The sequence below is a fragment of the Elephas maximus genome, chromosome 22, assembly GCF_024166365.1.
Source record: "Elephas maximus indicus isolate mEleMax1 chromosome 22, mEleMax1 primary haplotype, whole genome shotgun sequence".
NCBI classification, from domain to species: domain Eukaryota; kingdom Metazoa; phylum Chordata; class Mammalia; order Proboscidea; family Elephantidae; genus Elephas; species Elephas maximus.
The window spans coordinates 33,909,218-33,929,983 of record NC_064840.1 but is presented as its reverse complement, the minus strand read 5'-3'; the positions used below and the strand labels follow the sequence as shown (position 1 = coordinate 33,929,983).

The window sequence follows — 20,766 nt, the reverse complement described above, 5'->3', positions numbered from 1 at the left end:
ACCTGGCTCACGCATTTGCTGACGTAATAATAAAGCACCTCCATCAGAGATAACGCTGCTTCCCAATGACGGCCTCATGGTGATTAGGTAAAGCTGCACAGAGATTTCCAGCATCTCTATGTGGATCATAGTTGATGCTGTACTGATACAGGTCATAGTGGGGATGAGATGTCAGCCGGAAGTGGTTCTCAAATAACCTTACCACATCACCTTCTGAACCTGAAAACTGAGCCATATATCCACACTGCAACAACAGAGTGCATCGCTGGACCCAAGACACTCCAAACACCACAATATTGAGAGCCATAGTTAGGTCAAACAAGGAGATTAAAAAAAGTTTTTTATACACTGACATCCAGAAATGCCTAACATCAATTTAGGTGTACCCTTATGAAAGCATGTATTTAGAAAGTTGAAATCTGATAAGATTAAAAAACTTAACGATTAAAATAGATCAAAGCAAAACCTCTGCAGCAGAATGCTTCCAAAAGAGGAGGGGAAATATATAGCAATACTCAATTAAATTTTTTTCAGTATAACCAGATATCCAGAAGCCAGACCAGTGGCCGTCAAGTCAGTTCTGACTCATGGCGACCCCATGTGTGTCAGAGCAGAACTGTGCTTCATAGAATTTTCAATGGCTGATTTTTTCTGAAGTAGATCACCAAGACTGTATTTCAAGGTGCCTCTGAGTGGGCTTGAACCACCAGCCTTTTGGTTGGCAGCAAGTGCGTTAACCATTTGCACCACCCAGGGACCAGTATCACCAAAAAAACCAAACACCCATTGCCATCAAGTCGATTCTGACTCACAGTGACCCTGTAAGACAGCAGAACTATCCCATAGGGTTTCTAAGGAGTAGCTGGTGGATTCAAACTGCCAACTTTTGGTTAGCAGCTGAGTTCTTAACCGCTATGCCACCAGAGCTCCAGTGTAACCAAAGAAATGAGTAATTTGATTTCACCCGAATAAGAGGAAAAGAGAAAAATGGAGAGTCCATTCAAGTTTCTAAAACAATCTGCATTTCTGCACAAGTGAATATTATTACAAGAATATGAAAGAATAACAATGAGGCGTCTCCACTTACAATGATGATATGAAGCTTTACGGAGTCTCTTAAACACAAACAGGCATCTTCTATCAAAGGCTTAAAACAAATTCCATAAAACTGAATTGTTAGTGGCCAACATACCGGTTTTCGACTCCCTCACACGTTCCAAGTCTTGCCTAATATCCACCATGAGATCTCAAAAAGCTCCACTGAAGCCCTTCTTTCCCAGGGATACGGCCTGCAGTCCAGCTGAGAACTGAAGTTTTCCTACATATGAACAAATATAAAAGCCATGAATTTGCAGAGTAAAAAGGAAATGTAAATGGAAAGTAACAACAGTAGTCCCAGCTATTAAATAAAACGGTGAACCCTGTTTGAGGTAGAAAATAACTGCCAAAGGATTCAAACATTACTTCAGGTATGTGTGGCCAGAAAGGGGAATATTACCCAAAAGCTTTTCCCAGAGAGGCCCTGGGCCACATCAGCGGTTCCCTTAGCATCTCGTTCTCCCCTGCTATAGTATCTGTCGTGTTTTATCAGGTATTTCTGCACAGAAAAAGATTCTTCAAAGCAGAAATCTTGTTCTGTCTCTACGTCTTATAACCCTATCACATGGCACTGCAGTGCCACCTAGTGGAAATCAGGAAATGCTGCATGTCTTGGGTGCCCTGAAGTCCATTCAACTCATAGCGACCCTCTGTAGAACAGAACAAATTACTGCCCGGTCCTGCACCATCCTCACAATCTTTGTTATGCTTGAGCCCACTGTAGCAGCCACTGTGTCCATCCATCTCACTGAAGGTCTTCCTCTTTTTTGCTGACCCTCTACTTTGCCGTGGCCCTGGTGGCACAGTGGTTAAGAGTTCAGCTGCTAACCAAAAGACTGGCAGTTCGAATCCATCAGCTGCTCCTTGGAAACCCTATGGGGCAGTTCTGCTCTGTCCTATCGAGTCGCTTTGAGTCGGAAAAGACTCAACAGCAATGGGTTTTCTGCTTTACCACGTATGATGTCCTTCTCCAGGAACTGGTCCCTCCTGAGAACATGTCCAAAGCAAGTGAGACAAAGTCTTCACCATCCTCATTTCAAGGACCATTCTGGCTGTACTTCTTCCAAGACAGATCTGCTCATTCTTTAGCAGTCAGTGGTATATTCAATATTCTTCTCAGCGCCATAACTCAAAGGCATCAATTCTTTGGTCTTCCTTATTCATTGCCCAGCTTTCACATGCATATGAGGAGATTGAAAATACCATGGCCTGGGTCAGGCGCACCTTAGTCCTCAGAGTGACATCTTTGCTTTTTAACACTTTAAGGTCTTTTGTAGCAAATTTGCCCAGTGCAATACGTCGTCTGATTTCTTGACTGCTGCTTCCGTGGGCGTTGATTATGGATCCAAGTACAATGAAATCCTTGACAACTTCAATATTTTCTCCCTTTATCATGATGTTGCTTATTGGTCCAGTTGTGAGGATTTTTGTTTTCTTGTTTTTTAATTGTGCTTTAGATGAAGGTTTACAGAGAAAATTAGTTTCTCATTAAACAATTAATACACATATTGTTTTGTGACATTGGTTGCCAGCCCCATGACATATCAACACTCTCCTCTTCTCAACCTTGGGTTCCCCATTACCAGTTTTCCCGTCCCCTCCTGCGTTCTTGTCCTTGCTGGTGTGCCTTTTAGTCTCGTTTTGTTTTACGGGCCTGTCGACCAGATTATTTGTACAAAGGGTCAATCTCAGGAGTGACTTCATTACTGAGTTAAAAGGGTGTCTGTGGGCTATACTCTCAGGGTTTCTCCAGTCTCTGTCAGACCAGCAAGTCTGGTGTTTTTTTGTGTGAGTTAGAATTTTGTTCCACATTTTTCTCTAGCTCTCTCTGGATCTGTCTATGGTGATCCTTGTCAGAGCAGTCAGTAGTGGTAGCCAGGCACCATCAAGTTGTGCTGGACTCAGTCTGGTAGAGGCTGTGGTAGTTGCGGTCCATTAGTCCTTTGGACTAATATTTCCCTTGTGTCTTTGGTTTTCTTCATTCTCCCTTAGCTCCACATGGTGTGAGACCAGTGGATTATTTTAGATGGCTGCTCACAAGCTTTTAAGACCCCAGACACTACTCACCAAAGTAGGATGTAGATGTTTTCTTTATAAACTATGTTATGCCAGTTGAGCTAGATGTCCCCGATACCACGGTCCCTACTCCTCAGCCCGGTAATTCAGTCCCTCGGGAAGTTTGGTTGTATCTACGAAGCTTTTATGAACTTGCCTTGGAAAGTTGTGCTGACTTTCCCAGTATTGTGTGCTGTCTTACCCTTCAAAGTTACCACTTATCTATTGTCTATTTTGTGTGGCTTTTTGTTTTCTTTATGTTGAGGTATAATCCATACTGAAGGCTGTACTCTTTTATCTTCATCAGTAACTGCTTCAAGTCCTCTTCACTTGCCGCAAGCAAGGCTGTATTATCTGCGTGACGCAGGTTGTTAACGAGTCTTTCTCCAATCCTGATGCCACATTCTTCTTCATATGGTCCAGCTTCTCGGATTATTTGCTCAGCAAACAGGTTGAATAACTTTAGTGAAAGATACAACTGACGCACATCTTTTCTGATTTTAAAACATGCAGTATCTCTTGTTCTGTTTGAATAATTGCCTCTTGGTCTATGTACAGGCTCCACATGAGCACAGTTAAAGGTTCTAGAATTCCTGTTCTTCACCATGTTATCCATAATTTGTGGGGGTCCACACAGTCGAATGTCTTTGCATAGACAATAAACACAAGTAAACATCTTTCTGGTTCTCTCTGCTTTCAGCCAAGATCCATCTGACATCAGCAATGATATCCCTCATTCCACATCATCTTCTCAATCTGGCCTGAATTTCTGGCAGCTCCCTGTTGATATATTACTGCAACCATTTTTGAATTATCTTCAGCAAAATTCTACTTGTGTGTGATACTAGTGATATTGCTCAGTGATTTCTGCATTCTGTTGGAATGCATGAATGGACCAAAAAAAATAAATAAACCTGTTGCCCTGGAGTCAATTCTGACTCTTGGCGACCCCGTGTGTTACAGAGTAGAACTGTTCCATGGGGCTTTCTTGGCTCTAATCTTTATGGAAGCACATTGCCAGGCCTCTCTTCTGATGTGTCACTAGGTGGGTTTGAACCACAAGTCTTTAGGTTCGTAGTGGAGCACAAACAGCTTGCGCCACCCAGACAAACCATGAGAACTGGCTTTTGATTCTAGAAGACTCATCTCTTTTTTATTAACAGCAAATGGAAAAGGATTTCACACCATTACATTCTAAGATGCATATAAATGTAAATGTTCTACAGAGTCAACATTTGAGTGACAGCACAAAGCAATCTTTGAGTGAGAGGTGGTACTTTGTGAAGGAGCATTTAGATACTATATGTAGACACTGTTCCCTGAGTGGCCAAGACTGTCCATGCTCTGGGGTATGAAAATGGTTTTCCTCAAAATGGTACCTCCGAGAGCTGTTATTTGTAGTTTAAAGTTTTTAAAGTCTGAGTTTGTACTAAGAAGAGCTATTTAACTGCATGTTGCACATAAAAGTTTTAAACTATTTTATGAATCTAAATTTCAAACTAGTTTCCTAACACATCCAGCAATGAAATTCATATTAAAATTTCAATTAAGGAAGACAGCAGACATCATTTATCACTTACGTGCCATGTGCTTTACATATAATATTTAATCATAACACCAGAAATGTGATACAGATGATAAAAAAAAATGGGTGCTTAGATTTTATGTTACTAGACTTCTAATTCTTCATTTTGTTGATTCTGGTTTTCTGTCCACTTATAATAAAAAAAAATCTACCTACATATTCGTTTTTTTTAAATATTTAAAACTTTAACCTACCACTTACCTACATATTCTTTTTTTTTTTTTTTAAGTATGCAAAACTTTAACCCACCAGGATTTATTTAGCTCTAAGAGTCAAAAATCCAATCTGGGGTTTAATTGCACTGAGTGAATCCTTGGTAAATGGCATCATCTGAGCCTCTGTGCTCACATGTATAATGAGGACAACCTGTCACCTTGAAGGACGATGCCACGTAGGCGAACATCAAGATATGCAATGGGCTGCTCAGCCTTTCAATGCAATGATCTAAGAACTCAAGTAAATAATGTTCCTAGAACCGCAAGTTAAATGAGAGTAGCGGTATACAGATGTGCTGTCTACACCTGAAACGCAATTACATCAAATCCACTACCAAATGGGGATCTACGTTTCTTTTCCAGAAGCCTAAAGTAGACAGTAACACACTGACAGCCAGATCACTCACTGCAGGGAAGGAGACATCTACAAGCTGCACTCTCTCCAACCTTCCAAACCTGTGGTAGGCCTTCAGTCATGAAACACCCTGCCACCCACCAGACCCTTCTCCTTCCTTTCACCTGGAGACTGAGATGCACCTTCTGCTCCTCTAGGTTGCCCGGGAATAACTAGCTGGCCTTCTCCTTGGGGCGGCCAGAATCTAGCCTGGAATTGACCTGGCTGCTGGGTCTGCATATTTTATCCAAACTCCAAGGGCGCGGGTGCAGGGCAGCAGGGTAATGGCCAAGGACAAGGCGGGATCCCTTGGGCACCTCCCCGTAGGGGCGGGGCGAGCCTCTTTCTGGACCAGCCTCCTTCCGGAAGAGGCGGGGCGGGAGGGCGGGCCTCGAGGCGGGCGGGCCGGGGGCGGGGCGAGTTAGTCCCGATGACGCAGGGGCGGGGCGAGCTTCGGCCGGGCGGGCGGCGGAACGCACCGGGCTGTCGACTGAGGTAAAAGACGCGACGCGTCGCTGTGGCCGGCGGCAGGCGGGGCGCCAGCGAGAGGGAGCGCTACCCCGGCGCCTTCGAGGAGGCGGCGGACGGAGCCCGGCAGCAGGAGCGACATTACCAGCTGCCGTCGGCGCTGCAAAGAGCTGCCCAGGTGCACGACCCGGGGCGAGGTGGGCGGCGGCCGGGCCGAGGCGACCCGCGGCCCCTCCGCGCTCACGCGCCCTCTGTTCGTAGCTCCTGCCAGCAGCGCCTGTCCTACACCACGCTCAGCGACTTGGCCCTGGCGCTCCTCGACGGCAGCGTGTTGGAGATCGTGCAGGGGCTGCTGGAGACCCAGCACCTCACCGAGAAGAGCCTGTACAGCCAGCGCCTGCGGCTGCAGGACGGCCACCGAGGTGCGCGGGCGGGGCGGCGGGCCACGCAAGGGGTTCCCCGGGAAAGACGACTCTCGGGATGAGCCCCCCGGCGGGCTTTTTTGGTGACAGATGAGGCTCGTCAGTTTTGTCAGTTGCCCGCGTAGAACGACGTCCAGAAACTCCTTGTTCGGACTCCGCGGTGCTCCCCACCTCCTCCAGGCAGGATGGCCCAAGTCCTTGGTGTTCGGCCAGCCCACGGTACAGACCTGGGTGGCTGCCGCCCGCGTGGCCCTTGACTGCCCCGCTGTGGAAGATGGTCTGTCCAGGACTGGCGCGTCCTTTGGGGCCACATCCCTCTCCGGCTGCGCATGGAATTCCCAGGAATTCCCTTTGACACCTGAGACGTTTCCCCTGTGAGCCACAAGCGCAGCCAATGCCTCTTGAGCCTTGGCAACTCCTAGGCGTCCCCACCCAGGAATATTGGGGACCCTGGGGCCCTTCCTGCAAGGGATGTAAGGCAGGCCCCCTAGCTCCATTAGGTTTCCCACTTTTGATTTTGTTTTCTCCAAACTTATTGTGAAAAAAAAAAAAAAGTTCAGACATTTAGAAAGGTTGAAAAAATAATACAATGGATACGTATATGCTTTCTACCTGCATTCAGCATTAACCAAACCAAAACCAAACCCACTGCCATCGAATCGATTCCGACTCATAGCGACCCTATAGGACAGAGTAGAACTGCCCTGTAAAGTTTCCAAGGAGCGCCTGGAGGATTCGAACTGCTGACCTCTTGGTTAGCAGCTGTAGCATTTAACCACTACTCCACCAGGGTTTCCTCAGCATTAACAGTTTGTCATATTTCTATACGTCTCTAAATGTGTAAGAATATTATAATGCTTCACCATGAATCTATATTTTCTGTAAATTGGGAGGCATATCTAGAGGCCTGATTAAAAAACCCAAAAACCCAGTGCCCTCACAGGCCTGATTAGATCCAGATTAAACGTTTGTGGCAAAAATTCCTCCAGGTGATCCTGGGCCCCCTCTCTGTGGGGTCAGGTGATATTGGTTGGCCCCAGGATTAGTGTATTTTTATCAGGACTGGATGTTGGATTTTGTTAAATCCTTTTTCTGTATCTGTTGAGGTCATCATGTGGTTTTTCTGTTAATATGGTGAATCGCATTGGTTGATTTTTTTTAATTTCTGGGATAAACTGCATTCTTAGGTAAATCCTACCTGGTCATGATATGTTGTCCTTTTTCTACATGCTGGATTCAGTTTGCTAAAATCTTAAGAATTTTCACCTCTATGTTTATGAAGGATATTGATCTGCATTTTGTTCTCTTGTTCTTTCGTCCTCTGATTTGGGTATCAGGGTAAGGTTGGCCTCAGAATGAGCTGAGAAGTCTTTCTTCAGTTTTCTGGAAGAATTGTGTACAGTTGGTTTTATTTCTTCCTTAAATTTTTGGGTGATTGTCTTTTTAAAATTTTTTATTGATGTATACACTTCAGAAATCTGAAGAACATATCTGATTATCCTTTTTTAAAATAATTTCTATTGTGCTTTAAGTGAAAGCTTACAAATCAAGTCAGTCTTTCACATATAAACTTATACACACCTTACTACATACTCCCATTTACTCTCCCCCGATGAGTCAGCCCTCTCCCTCCTTTCAGTCTTTCCTTTCGTGACCATTTTGCCAGTTTCTAACCCCCTCTACCCTCCCATCTCCCCTCTAGACAGGAGATGCCAACATAGTCTCAAGTGTCCACCTGATGCAAGTAGCTCACACCTCATCAGCATCTCTCTCCAACCCATTTTCCAGTCCAATCCATGTCTCTGACGAGTTGGCTTCAGGAATGGTTCCTGTCCTGGGCCAATAGAAGGTTTGGGGACCATGACCGCTGGGGTCCTTCTAGTCTCAGACCATTAAGTCTGGTCTTTTATGACAATTTGGGGTCTGCGTCCCACTGTTCTCCTGTTCCCTCAGGGGTTCTCTGTTGTGTTCCCTGTAAGGGCAGTCATTGGTTGTCACTGGGCACCATCTAGTTCTTCCGGTCTCAGGATGATGTAGTCTCTAGTTTATGTAGCCATTTCTGTCTCCTGGGCTCATAATTACCTTGTAAGGTTGGTGTTCTTCATTCTCCTTTGATCCAAGTGGGTTGAGACTCATTGATGCATCTTAGATGGCCGCTTGCTAGCATTTAAGACCCCAGATGCCAGACTTCAAAGTGGGATGCAGAATGTTTTCTTAATAGATTTTATTTTGCCAATTGACTTAGATGCCCCCTGAAGCCACAGTCCCCAAACCCCTGCCTCTGCTTTGCTGACCTTCGAAGCGTTCAGTCTATTCAGGAAACTTCTTTGCTTTTAGTCCTGTCCAGTTGAACTGACCTCCCCTGTATTGAATGTTGTCCTTCCCTTCACCTAAAGTAGTTCTTATCTACTATCTTATCACTAAACAGCCCTCTCTCACCCTCCCTCCCCCCTCTCATAACCACTAAAGAATGTGTTCTTCTTAGTTTAAACTGTTTCTCAAGATCTTATAATTCTGGTCTTATACAATATTTGTCCTTTTGCAACTTACTAATTTCACTCAGCATAATGCCTTCCAGGTTCCTCCTTGTTATGAAATGTTTCACAGATTCATCACTGTTCTTTATCGATGCGTAGTATTCCATTGTGTGAATAGACCATAATTTATTTATCCATTCATTCATTGATGGACACCTTGGTTGCTTCCATGTTTTAGCTATTGTAAACAGTGCTGCAGTAAACACGGGTCTGCATATATCTGTTTGGTAAAGGCTCTTATGTGCCTAGGTTATATTCCGAGGAGTGGGATTGCTGGGTCATATGGTAGTTCTATTTCTAGTTTTTTAAGGAAACACCAAATTGATTTCCAAAGTGGTTGTACCATTTTACATTCCACATCCTCTCCAACAGTAATTATTTTGTGTTTTTTGGATTAATGCCAGCCTTGTTGGAGTGACATTTCTCTAATGGCTAACGATCAAGAGCATTTCCTCATGTATCTGTTAGCTGCCTGAATGTCTTCTTTAGAGAAGTGTCTGTTCATATCCTTTGTCCAGTTTTTAATTGGGTTGTTTGTCTTTTTGTGGTTGAGTTTTAGCAGTATCACCTAGATTTTAGAGATCAGGCGCTGGTCGGAGATGTCGTGGCTGAAATTTTTTCCCAGTCTGTAGGTGGTCTTTTTACTCTTTTGGTGAGGTCTTTAGATGAGCATAGGTGTTTGATTTTTAGGAGCTCCCGGTTAATCTGGTTTCTCTTCGACATTTTTAGTAATGTTTTGTATTCTGTTTATGCTTTTTATTAGTGATCCTAATGTTGTCCCTATTTTTTCTTCCATGGTCTTTACCGTTTTAGTCTTTATTGTTTAGGTCTTTGATCCACTTGGAGTTAGTTTTTGTGCATGGTGTGAGGTATGGGTCCTGTTTCATTTTTTTGCAAATGGATATGCAGTTATGCCAGCACCGTTTGTTAAAAAGACTATCTTTTCCCCAATTAACTGACACTGGGCCTTTGTCAAATATCAGCTGCTCATATGTGGTTGGATTTATATCTGGGTTCTCAATTCTGTTCCATTGGTCTATGTGCCTGTTGTTGTACCAGTACCAGGCTGTTTTGACTACGGTGGCTGTATAATATGTTCTGAAACCAGGTAGAGTGAGGCCTCCCACTTTCTTCTTTTTCAGTAATGCTTTACTTATCCGGGTCTTCTTTCCCTTCCATATGAAGTTGGTGCTTTGTTTCTCCATCGCATTAAAAAATGTCATTGGAATTTGGATTGGAAGTGCATTGTATGTATAGATGGCTTTTGGTAGAATAGACGTTTTTACTATGTTAAGTCTTCCTATCCATGAGGAAGGTATGTTTTTCCACTTGTGTAGGTCTGTTTTAGTTTCTTGCAGTGGTACCTTGTAGTTTTCTTTGTATAGGTCTTTCACATCTTTGGTAAGATTTATTCCTAAGTGTTTTATCTTCTTGGAGGCTACTGTGAATGGTATTGATTTGGTGATTTCCTCTTCGATGTTCTTTTTGTTGATGTAGAGGAATCCAAGTGATTTTTGTATGTTTATCTTGTAACCTGAAACTCTGCTGAACTCTTCTATTAGTTTCAGTAGTTTTCCTGAGGATTCTTTAGGGTTTTCTGTGTATAAGATCATGTCATCTGCAAATAGAGATAATTTTACTTCTTCCTTACCAATCTGGATGCCTTTTATTTCTTTGTCTAGCCTAATTGCTCTGGCTAGGACTTCCAGCACAATGTTGAATAAGAGTGGTGATAAAGGGCATCCTTGTCTGGTTCCCCTTCTCAAAGATAATGCTTTCAGACTCTCTCCATTTAGGTTGATGCTCAGTGTTGGCTTTGTATAAATGCCCTCTATTATGCTGAGGAATTTTCCTTCTATTCCTATTTTGCTGAGGGTTTTTGTCGTGAATAGGTGTTGGACTTTGTCAAGTGTCTTTTCCTCATCAATTGATAAGATCATGTGGTTGGTTTTTGTCTTTTGTTTTATTTATATGGTGGATTACATTAATGGTTTTTCTAACATTGAACCAACCTTGCATACCTGGTATAAATCCCACTTGGTCGTGGTGGATTATTATTTTGATATGTTGTTGAGTTCTATTGGCTAGAATTTTGTTGAGGATTTTTGCATCTATGTTCATGAGGGGTAAAAAGTCTGTAATTTTCTTTTTTTGTGGTTCTTTACCTGGTTTTGGTATCAGGGATATGCAGGGTTCATAGAATGAGTTAGGTAGTATTCCATCCTTTTCTATGCTTTGAAATACCTTTAGTAGTGGTGGTGTTAACTCTTCTCTGAAAGTTTGGTAGAGATCTGCAGTGAAGCCGTCCGGGCCAGGGCTTTTTTTTTTTGTTGGGAGTTTTTTGATTACTTTTTCAATCTCTTTTTTTGTTATGGGTCTATATAGTTGTTCTACTTCTGATTGTGTTAGTTTAGGTAGGTAGTGTGTTTCTAGGAATTCATCCATTACTTCTAGGTTTTCAAATTTGTTAGAGTACAAGTTTTCATAGTAATCTGTTATGATTCTTTTACTTTCAGTTGCGTCTGTTGTGATATGGCCCATCTCATGTCTTATATGGGTTATTTGTTTCCTTTCCTGTATTTCTTTAGTCAGTCTGGCCAATGGTTTATCAATTTTGTTAATTTTTTTCAAAGAACCAGCTTTTCGCTTTGTTAATTCTTTCATTTGTTTTTCTGTTCTCTAATTCATTTAATTCTGCCCTAATTTTTATTATTTGTTTTCTTCTGGTGCCTGATGGATTCTTTTGTTGCTCGGTTTCTGTTTGTTCAAGTTGTAGGGACAGTTCTCTGATTTTGGCTCTTCTTTATGTATGTGTGCGCTTATCGATATAAATTGACCTCTGAGCACTGCTTTTGCTGTGTCCCAGAGGTTTTGATAGGAAGTATTTTCATTCTTGTTGCATTCTATGAATTTCTTTATTCCCTCCTTAATGTCTTCTATAACCCAGTCTTTTTTCAGCAGGGTATTGTTCAGTTTCCAAGTGTTTGATTTCTTTTCCTTGATATTTCTGTTATTGATTTCTACTTTTCTGGCCTTGTGGTCTGAGAAGATGCTTTGTAATATTTCGATGTTTTGGATTCTGCAAAGGTTTGTTTTATGACCTGATACGTGATCTATTCTAGAGAATATTCCACGTGCACTAGAAAAAAAAGTATACTTTGCAGCTTTTGGGTGGAGCGTTCTGTATAAGTCTTTGAGGTCAAGTTCGTTGATCGTAGCAATTACATCTTCCATGTCTCTATTGAGCTTCTTACTGGAAGACCTATCCTTCACCAAAAGTGGTGTGTTGAAGTCTCCTTCTATAATTGTGGCGATGTCTATCTCACTTTTCAGTTCTGTTAAAGTTTGTTTTATGTATCTTGCAGCCCTGTCATTGGGTGCATAAATATTTAACATGGTTATATGTTCCTGGTAAATTGTCCCTTTAATCATTATGTAGTGTCCTTCTTTATCCTTTGTGGTGGGTTTAATGTTAAAGTCTATTTTGTCAGTAATTAATATTGCCACTCCTACTCTTTTTTGATTGTTGTTTGCTTGATATATTTTTTTCCATCCTTTGAGTTTTAGTTTGTGTCTCTAAGGTGTGTCTCTTGTAGGCAGCATATAGGCGGATCGTGCTTTTTTATCCAGTCTGAGACTCTCTGTCTCTTTTTTGGTGCATTTAGTCCATTTACCTTCAGTGTAATTATAGATAAGTATGAGTTTAGTGCTGTCATTTTGATGCCTTTATTTGTGTGTTAATGACTATTTCATTTTTCACTTTTTTGTGCTGAGAAGTTTTCTTTGTAAATTGTGTGTTCCTCATTTTCATAGTAGTTGAATTTATGTTTGCTGAGTCATTATGTTTATCTTGGTTTTTATTTTGAAGTATGGAATTGTTAGGCCTCTTTGTGGTTACTTAATATTTACCCCTATTTTCTAAGTAAAAACCTAACTTCTTTCTTCCTATATCACTTTATTTTCCTCTCCATATGGAAGATCTGTGCCTCCTGTATTTAGTTCCTCTTTTTTGATTATTGTAATCTTTTACATAATGACTTCAATGATTCCCTGTTTTGAGCATTTTTTTTCTTTTAAAAATTAATCTTATTTTGTTTTTGTGATTTGCCTATTTGAGTTGATATCAGGATGTTCTGTTCTGTGATCTTGTGTTGGTATCTGATATTACTGATTTGCTGACCAAAGAATTTCCTTTTGTAATTCTTGTAGCTTTGGTTTTTGCAAATTCTCTAAGCTTGTGTTCATCTGTAAATGTCTTAATTACACCTTCATATTTGAGAGAGAGTTTTGCTGGATATATGATTCTTGGCTAGCAGTTTTTCTCCTTTAGTGCTCTATATATGTCATCCCATTGTCTTCTTGCCTGCATGGTTTCTGCCGAGTAGTCTGAACTTATTCTTTTTTTTTTTTTTATAATTTTTTGTGCTTTTAGTGAAAGTATACAAATCAAGTCAGTCTCTCACACAAAAACCCATATACACCTTGCTACACACTCCCAATTACTCTCCCCCTAAGGAGACAGCGTACTCTCTCCCTCCACTCTCTATTTTTGTGTCCATTTTGCCAGCTTCTAACCCCCTCCGTCCTCTCATCTCCCCTCCAGGCAGGAGATGCCAACATAGTCTCAAGTGTCCACCTGATCCAAGAAGCTCACTCTTCACCAGCATCCTTCTCCATCCCGTTGTCCAGTCCAGTCCCTGCCTGAAGAGTTGGCTTCGGGAATGGTTCCTGTCCTGGGCCAACAGATGGTCTGGGGGCCGTGACCACTGGGGTCCTTCTAGTCTCAGCCAGACCATTAAGTCTGGTCTTATGATAATTTCGGGTCTGCATCCCACTGCTCTCCTGCTCCCTCAGGGGTTCTCTGTTGTGTTCCGTGTTAGGGCAGCCATTGGTTATAGCCGGGCACCATCTATTTCTTCTGGTCTCAGGATGATGTAGTTTCTGTGAACTTATTCTTATTGATTCTCCTTTGTAGGTGACTTTTTGCTTATCCCTGGCTGCTTTTAAAATTTTGTCTTAATCTTTGGTTTTGGCAAGTTTGATGATAATATGCCTTGGTGATTTTCTTTTGGGACCTATCTTGTATGGTGTTCGATGAGCAGCTTGGGTAGATATCCTTTCATCTTTCATAATGCCAGGGAAGTTTTCTGCCAACCGATCTTCAACTGTTCTCTCTCTATTTTCTGTTATCCCCCCAGTTCTGGAACTCCAGTCACAAAAAAGTTATTCTTCTTGGTAGATTCTCACATGATTCTTAGGGTTTCTTCATTTTTTAAAATTCTTTTATCTGAATTTTCTTCAACTGCATTGGTGTCAATTGCCTTATCCTCTACCTCCTCCACTCTGCATTCCAGTTCCTCGATTCTGCTCCTCTGACTTCCTGTTGAGTTGTCTAAATCTGTAATTTTATTGTTAATCTTTTGGATTTCTGATTGCTGTCTCTCTATGGATTCTTGTAGCTTTTTAATTTTTCCACTATGTTCTTGAATAATCTTTTTGATTTCTTCAACTGCTTTAGCAGTGTGTTGCTTGGCTTTTTCTGTAGATTGCCTTATTTCATTTCTGAGGTCATCCCTGTTGTCTTGAAGCATTCTGTATATTAGTTTTTTGTATTCTACATCTGGCAATTCCAGGATTGTATCTTCATTTTGGAAAGATTTTGATTCTTTAATTTGGGGATTCGTAGAAGCAATCATGGTCTGCTTCTTTATGTGATTTGATAATCGACCTGTGTCTCTGAGCCATCTATAAGATATTGTAATAATTTATTTTATATTTGCTCACTGAGTCTTATCTTCTTGTTTTGTTTTGTTTCAGTATTCCCAGCTGGGCTACTAGATTGCACTGTCTTGATTGTTGTACCTTTGACTCACTTCTGTCCTATTACCAGCTATTTTGAGCTGTTACCAGATATATGAGCCTATGAGTCCATTCACTATTCTTGAATAGAATCAGCTTAGGTGTCCTGATTGTGGGTCACCTAGTGTGTGGTGTAGGCTGTCACCTATTAACTTAGAGGAGTAGTGGTGATGGTTGTATGCACCAGATTCTAGTAGCGGCAGGGGTCACACTCCAAGGAGGGCAGGATGCTGACAGCCTTCCCCCACGTGCCAGTGAGGTAGGAGTGTCTCTATTCCTAGAGCATTTTGGTGGGTGGGCTCTGCAGCTGTACCTTAGGCACCCAATGTTTGTACCTCTAAAGATTGGTAGGCATCACTATCCTCAGACCCCTTTAGCAGGTGGCTAGGTGGTTTGGGTGGAGCTTCAGCCCTCAGTTCCCTGCTGTGGATCAGTGAGGGGTCTGTTTAACAGGTAGAGAAATATCAGACCTCCAAAACTTGTCTTTCCACTGCTTTGCTAAAACAATTATAGTCAGATCTCTATCAGAATTGCCTTTACATTATAATAGCCACCTGGTTCCCTGTATGGATGAAAGCCAAAGCCTGTGGATCTCTTTTGCTTGGCTGGAGCTGGTTCTATATTATTATTCCAGTTTAGGGAAGTCAGGGAATGGATTCCTCCCCCCGCCCCCCCAAGATTGTTAAATGCTGCTTCTCTCAGGCCAGGAGAATGGGTTAGAAAAAAAAAACCAACAGAGCATTTCACTCCCTGCCCCAGGAAGTTCCAATGTTAATGAAGCCGCCCAGGGCAGGGAGGGGAGGGACCAGATAGATAGGAGGGAGTAACCAGCAATCTAGACAAAGTTACTTACCTTGCTTGGTGAAGACTGTTTTATCTGATATTCCAGAGGGGCGTGTAGCCTGTGTGAGCTGGCTGGGTCTAGATTGCCCCCAAGAGTCAGGGCTGCTGTCCTGTGCTTCTGCTGTCTCAGGAAGCCATGATCAGCTTCTCCACTCCTAGTCCAAAGCCCAGTGCCAAGGATTTCTGGCTGGGACACTGTGCTCCAGGCTCGAAAACCAGTTGCTGCTTCCCTGTGGTTTCTACTTCTCTCAGCCGCGTCAGTGTGCACCCTGTGTGTGCTTGCTGGGTTTCTGGCCAAGGTTACTCCAGGGGGTTAGGGCTGCGTCCCGTGCTTGAGCCATCTCAGGAAGCCATGATCTGCACCTCTATTCTTAGTCCAAAGCCCAGCACCAAGGTTTTCTGACTGGGACGCTGGCTCCAGACTTTAAAAACAGTCGCTGCTTCCCTGTGGTCTCTCATTCTCCTGTCAACCACGTCAGTGTGCAGCCTGCTTGCGCTGGCTTAGTCTCTGCTGAGGTTACTCCAGGGGGCTAGGGGTTAAGGCTGCGTCCCATGCTTGCCCCGTCTCAGTAAGCCGTGATCAGCCCAACCACTCTGGCACCAGGGAACTGCAAGGGCTCGAGGCTGTGGCGTGCGACGCCAGTTGCAGAAGCAGCCGCCGCTTCAGCATGCGGCTTTTCGCTCCCCTGTCACTCAGGTCAAATCCTTAGTTCACTGTTTGATGGTCAGGGTTCGTAGATTGCCATGTATGTGATTGATTCACTTGTTTTTCTGAGTCTTTGTTGCCAGAGGGATCCGTGGTATCGTCTACCTAGTTAGCCATCTTGGCCACGCCTCTGATTATCCTTTTTAATGCTCAAGTTGTACCATGTGTGACCAGGAGAGAATATCAGGTGGCTCCCTGTCCTTTGGATGTGTCCCCATCGTTCTTTGAGTACTTCCTCACTTTCTGATATGGGAAGGTGTTCATTCATGCACACATCTTCTTGTCCTTGGAATTGCCATTTCTCCATGGAGCCCTGGTTCCCCTTTAAAAACTCTCTGTACACCTCATTCTTTGTCCTTCAGAAAGCTTGGGCATGTTTTTGGTGCTGCAGCCATAGACAGGAAACCCTGGTGGAGTAGTGGTTAAGAGTTTAGCTGCTATCCAAAAGCTTGGCAGTTCAAATCTACCAGGTGCTCAATTGGAAGCCCTATGGGGCAGCTCTACTCTGTCTTATAGGGTCACTATGAGTCAGAATTGAGTCAACAGCAATGGGTTTGGTTTTGCAGTAGGCAAGTGCCTTTTCCTCCTAGCTGATTTAGCTGGTGGTGAATGGCTATCTTTGCATTGCTTCGTCATTACTAAGTCCCTTCTACCCCAGAAGCAGGTGCAGCTCTCTTCTTACCTTTTGGTTGCTTAGCCAGTGGAAAGTGGGAATTGACCTGGGCTTCGTGGCAACATTTGATAAATGGAGCAAAGCAGCTGAAGTGTCCCTGTATTTGTCTGTTTCCTTTCATTTTGCCTCTTTATTGTATACACTGTAACCAGGTAACCATACCTACCAGTACCAGTTGCTGTCAAGTCTATTTCAACTCATGGCAACCCCATCTGTATCAGAGAAGACCTGTGTTCCATAGGGTCTTAAGTGGCTGATTTTTGAAAGTATCTAAATTGATCACCAGGCCTTTCTTCCAAGACATCTCTGGGTGGACACAAACTGCTGATCTTCTGATTAGCAGCTAAAGTATCAACCAGGAGTCTCTTGTCCCTGTGTATGGAGATGTCTTGAGGGTGGCTCTTGGTTTAAAACACATTTAATGTGATAAATGTAGTTGAAGTGTGCACAGAATGCCAAGAAAAAGGAAGTGGAGGCTGTGGGCACGGTAAGTGCCAGGCTGCTGGCAGTGAGATCCCACAGACCCTCCCAAGAACAGCTGTAAGTTGCGGTGTCTTCCCAGGACCAGAGTGTCGGGTTTTGTGTTTTCTAACAGTTGAGGACCCCTCTGTACCACAGAGATTTAGCTGTTTGACGCTTATGGGTCTGGGGCTCTGGCTCATGATCTTCCATATTCTCTTTTCTTGGTGGTTTCTCTTCATCCCATGAAACCTTTCTCTTCTGTCTATTCCTGTTAGACTGGACAATTGTGCACAAGTCTGTGTCTGACACAGTTTAGCGGGGACCATGGGAGCATTGTGTGGTAAATCCCTCTCTGAGCAACACAGATTCCCCAGCACTGAGCCTCTCTCGGCTCATACGACCTAAAGGTTCCATGTGCTCTTACCTTGGGGTTTTCTTGCCATCATTTTTATTCTGGCGAATTGCCTTGTCATCCGGGGTAGCGTCTCCATCTTGTTTATCAAGGCTGCGTCGTCTTCATTTGAGTGATGATTTTTATCAGAGGTTTGCTTTTCCTGTTACTGCAGAGTCTCTCTCTCTCCTGTTTTGTCTCACTGCCCAGGTGTGCAGTCAGGATTCCGGCAGGCCTGGCATGCACATGCAGTGTGAGGTGGTGGGTTCTCCAGCACCCATCCTTGGGCCACTCAGGGTCCTTGCCCATCCCTGTGCTCTGGCTGCTGTGAGGGGACTGGGAGCTGTGGGCGGGGGGCAGGGACGGCTGTGCCCCTCCTGAAGAGCAGCATAACCACACCCCTTAGTGGGCGGCAGCTGCCCGCTACCCTGCCCAGTGACCCATCTTTCCTCCTTGTTTTCCAGGTTTTTGCCTGGGATGGTGGTCTCTGGGCATCTCTGTGGGTACCTGTGAATGATGGAATGGTTGGCCTGTGGCCATCTGAGCGAGGAAGCCTCCAGACTACAGCCTTTCTCCTGGTGTGCCTCCTCCCACTCCCTTAGTCTTCTGAGCCTGGCCTACGACCGCTGGCCTGTCCCCCCTCCCCCGGTAACCTCTGTCCCTCTGGGGAAGGGCACTGCCCCAGGTGAGGGCGGCCTGGGGGCTGGTGTGGGCCAGAACTCTAGCCACCTTTCTGGTACAGGAAGTGCCTGCCTACTTCCCCCTGGGCTTCCCATCTTCCCCTCTGGCCCGGCTGCTCTGTAATGTAATGCTGGGGCCTGGACAGCGTGGGTGGGCATGGAGGAGTGAGGCATGCCCTGGGCCTGCCCCCGTCCCCACCACCTGCTGAGGGTCCCTCCCTTCCCTCCCCAGTGCTCACACAGGCTCTGCTACAGAAGCATGAGGAGGCACAACAGACCTGCCAGCCCCAAAACCAGCCCTTGCTCCAGGTGGCACAGCAGTGTGAGCTGGAGGTAATGAGTAAGGCTGAGTCACCAGGGCCTGGCCCCTTCTCATGGGCACCACATGGGCTGTGCTGACTGGGCCGCAGTGGAGGTACTACGGGTGGCTTCAGACCTGGATGGCTACACTGGGTGTATCCTGGGACAGGCAGCTGAAGGCTGGTGAGTCCGTGGCCCTTTACTGTCGGGTACAGCATGCAAGATCCCATGTGGGGTGAGGGCATGGGACAGGGTGGAGAAGAGGACCTGTCTGTGATTTCCCTGCTCCTCCAAAGAGTGGATCATGTTGGGCCGGGGCCATGCACAGAGCACATAGCAGAGCAGGTATTAATGTGAGGGCATGATGTGGCAGGCCCAGACCTCCTCCACACCTACCTCCCCAGTAGCCTCGAGGGTGCAAGGGCAAAAGTGGGGTGGTGACAGGGCCAGTCAGGCAGAGGCCCATCCACCCCTGCCTGCTGACTCCCAGTTCTGTTTCCGTCTGACCAGTGCCAGGCCCTTAAGTCACACAGCTTCCTGCACCTAGGGATCTCCAGGTCAACCTGGAGACTGGTATATAACGGACAGAGAGGAGGGCAGGTAGCCCACAGAAATGTGTGTGAGGTAGCCAGGGAGTGCAGGAAAGCCCAGAGGAGGTGGCCCAAGCCATGGATCAGCACCAGAAGAACACCTGGCAGGAGTCACCTACAGGACAGAGGAGAGTGTGAGGAGGGCAGGCCACTGTGCAGCCCTTCTTTAGTGTGGCTGAGGACAGAGGAAGAGGCCTAGAGGTGGTTAGGGCCACCATTGGTAATCTCAGGGCTGGTGCCAGTTAGGCCAGAGGGCTGGGGAAGAAGGTAGCAGTGAGTGTTGGCGGCATAGGTGGGTGGAGGGCTGAGTGCCCCAGAACTGCCCTCAGGTGCCCTCGTTGTGGCAGGCAGTGGAGCATTGGATCCGGGAGGAGCGGTGAACTATGGACGAGAAGGTTGTCTTGGAGCTGGACTGGATAGTGGTGGACCAGCAGAGCACACTGGAGAAGGCGAGTATCACTGGCTTCTACGTTACCACGAACCCGCAGGTCAGCTTCCTTAGGTGATGCTGGTCCCAAAGGCTCGATTCCAACTGGGAATTTATGGCTGGTCGCTGAGAATTCAGGCCTAGGGTTTGTGTGGGGGACGGGGGATTGAATTGAGACTCCAGGAGGGGGCTCTGTCCCAGCCTCTGAGCACAAGGGGGTGAGCCTGCTGGCCACAGGGACGTTCCTACCTACCCTGGGCCCAGCCCTCCGTTCCTTTTCAGCGTGTACCTCCGTATACACTGAGCCAGGGCAACTGCAGGCCATATTGTGGGGTGTATGTAGCCTAGGTTCTGCCCCTTCACCCAGAAGTCAGCCCAGTCGTCTCACTTCCTGGCACCCTCTAGGCCCTAGTTCCTCCTTCTGAGTCCTTGGGAAAAGGCAGTCTCTGAGGCCTTTGCTGGGACTACAGGGGTGCAGTATTATTCTGGCCCTCACAGGGGACCCCCTCTATACCTCAGGAGCTGGTGCTGCATATGAAACTGCTGAAACTAATCTGGAAGCTGCAGCAGAGGGGCTGCCAGATGGGGAAGGCAGCCCTGGGACCACGTGGGATCTCTACCAGTCAACCACTGCCCAACCTGGCTGGGAGGGCAGCCTTGTTCCACTGTTGCCGCAGGCAGCATTGAGCTCATCTTCCTGACGTCTGGCCCCCTTCTTCCCAACTTGCCTGTACCTACCACTCATCTTTGCCTAAGTTTTCCTGTCCAAATGCTAGGATGCTGAGTAAAAGGGAGAGTGAGCATAGCCTGTTTGCTGTCTGCCCCAGGGCTGAGTGGAGGCTGGAGGTTCTAGCACCTTCTCACTCCACTGGGCATTTTCCCAACCTTGACCAAGCACCGGGCTTTGTTCTTGTTCTGATCTTGGTCCCTCCATTGGCATCTGCAGCCTTTGTGCAAGAGGTTCTAAGGCCCTAGCCCTATGTGTCCCGGAGAAATAAAGACTCCTCAGTGTGACCTGTACTTTGTTTCTGTGACAGCCACGTGGTACCTGCCATGACTGG

The 20,766-nt window shown here is 45.2% G+C and overlaps 1 long non-coding RNA gene and 1 pseudogene across 2 annotated transcripts in view; one reads left to right on the top strand and one right to left on the bottom strand.

Moving 5' to 3' along the window:
• LOC126065721 (uncharacterized) overlaps positions 1-1,585 on the bottom strand; it is a 91,943-nt gene extending 90,358 nt beyond the window's left edge. For both annotated transcript variants that reach the window (XR_007514912.1, XR_007514911.1), the window contains exons 1-2: positions 1,499-1,585; positions 1,193-1,318 (exon numbers count right to left, since the gene is read on the bottom strand). This is a non-coding gene — a long non-coding RNA (uncharacterized LOC126065721). The remainder of the gene's footprint in view (positions 1-1,192; positions 1,319-1,498) is intronic.
• Positions 1,586-5,631: 4,046 nt separating this feature from the next.
• Positions 5,632-19,726, top strand: LOC126065451 (protein DGCR6-like; annotated as a pseudogene).
• The last annotated feature ends 1,040 nt before the right edge of the window (positions 19,727-20,766 follow it).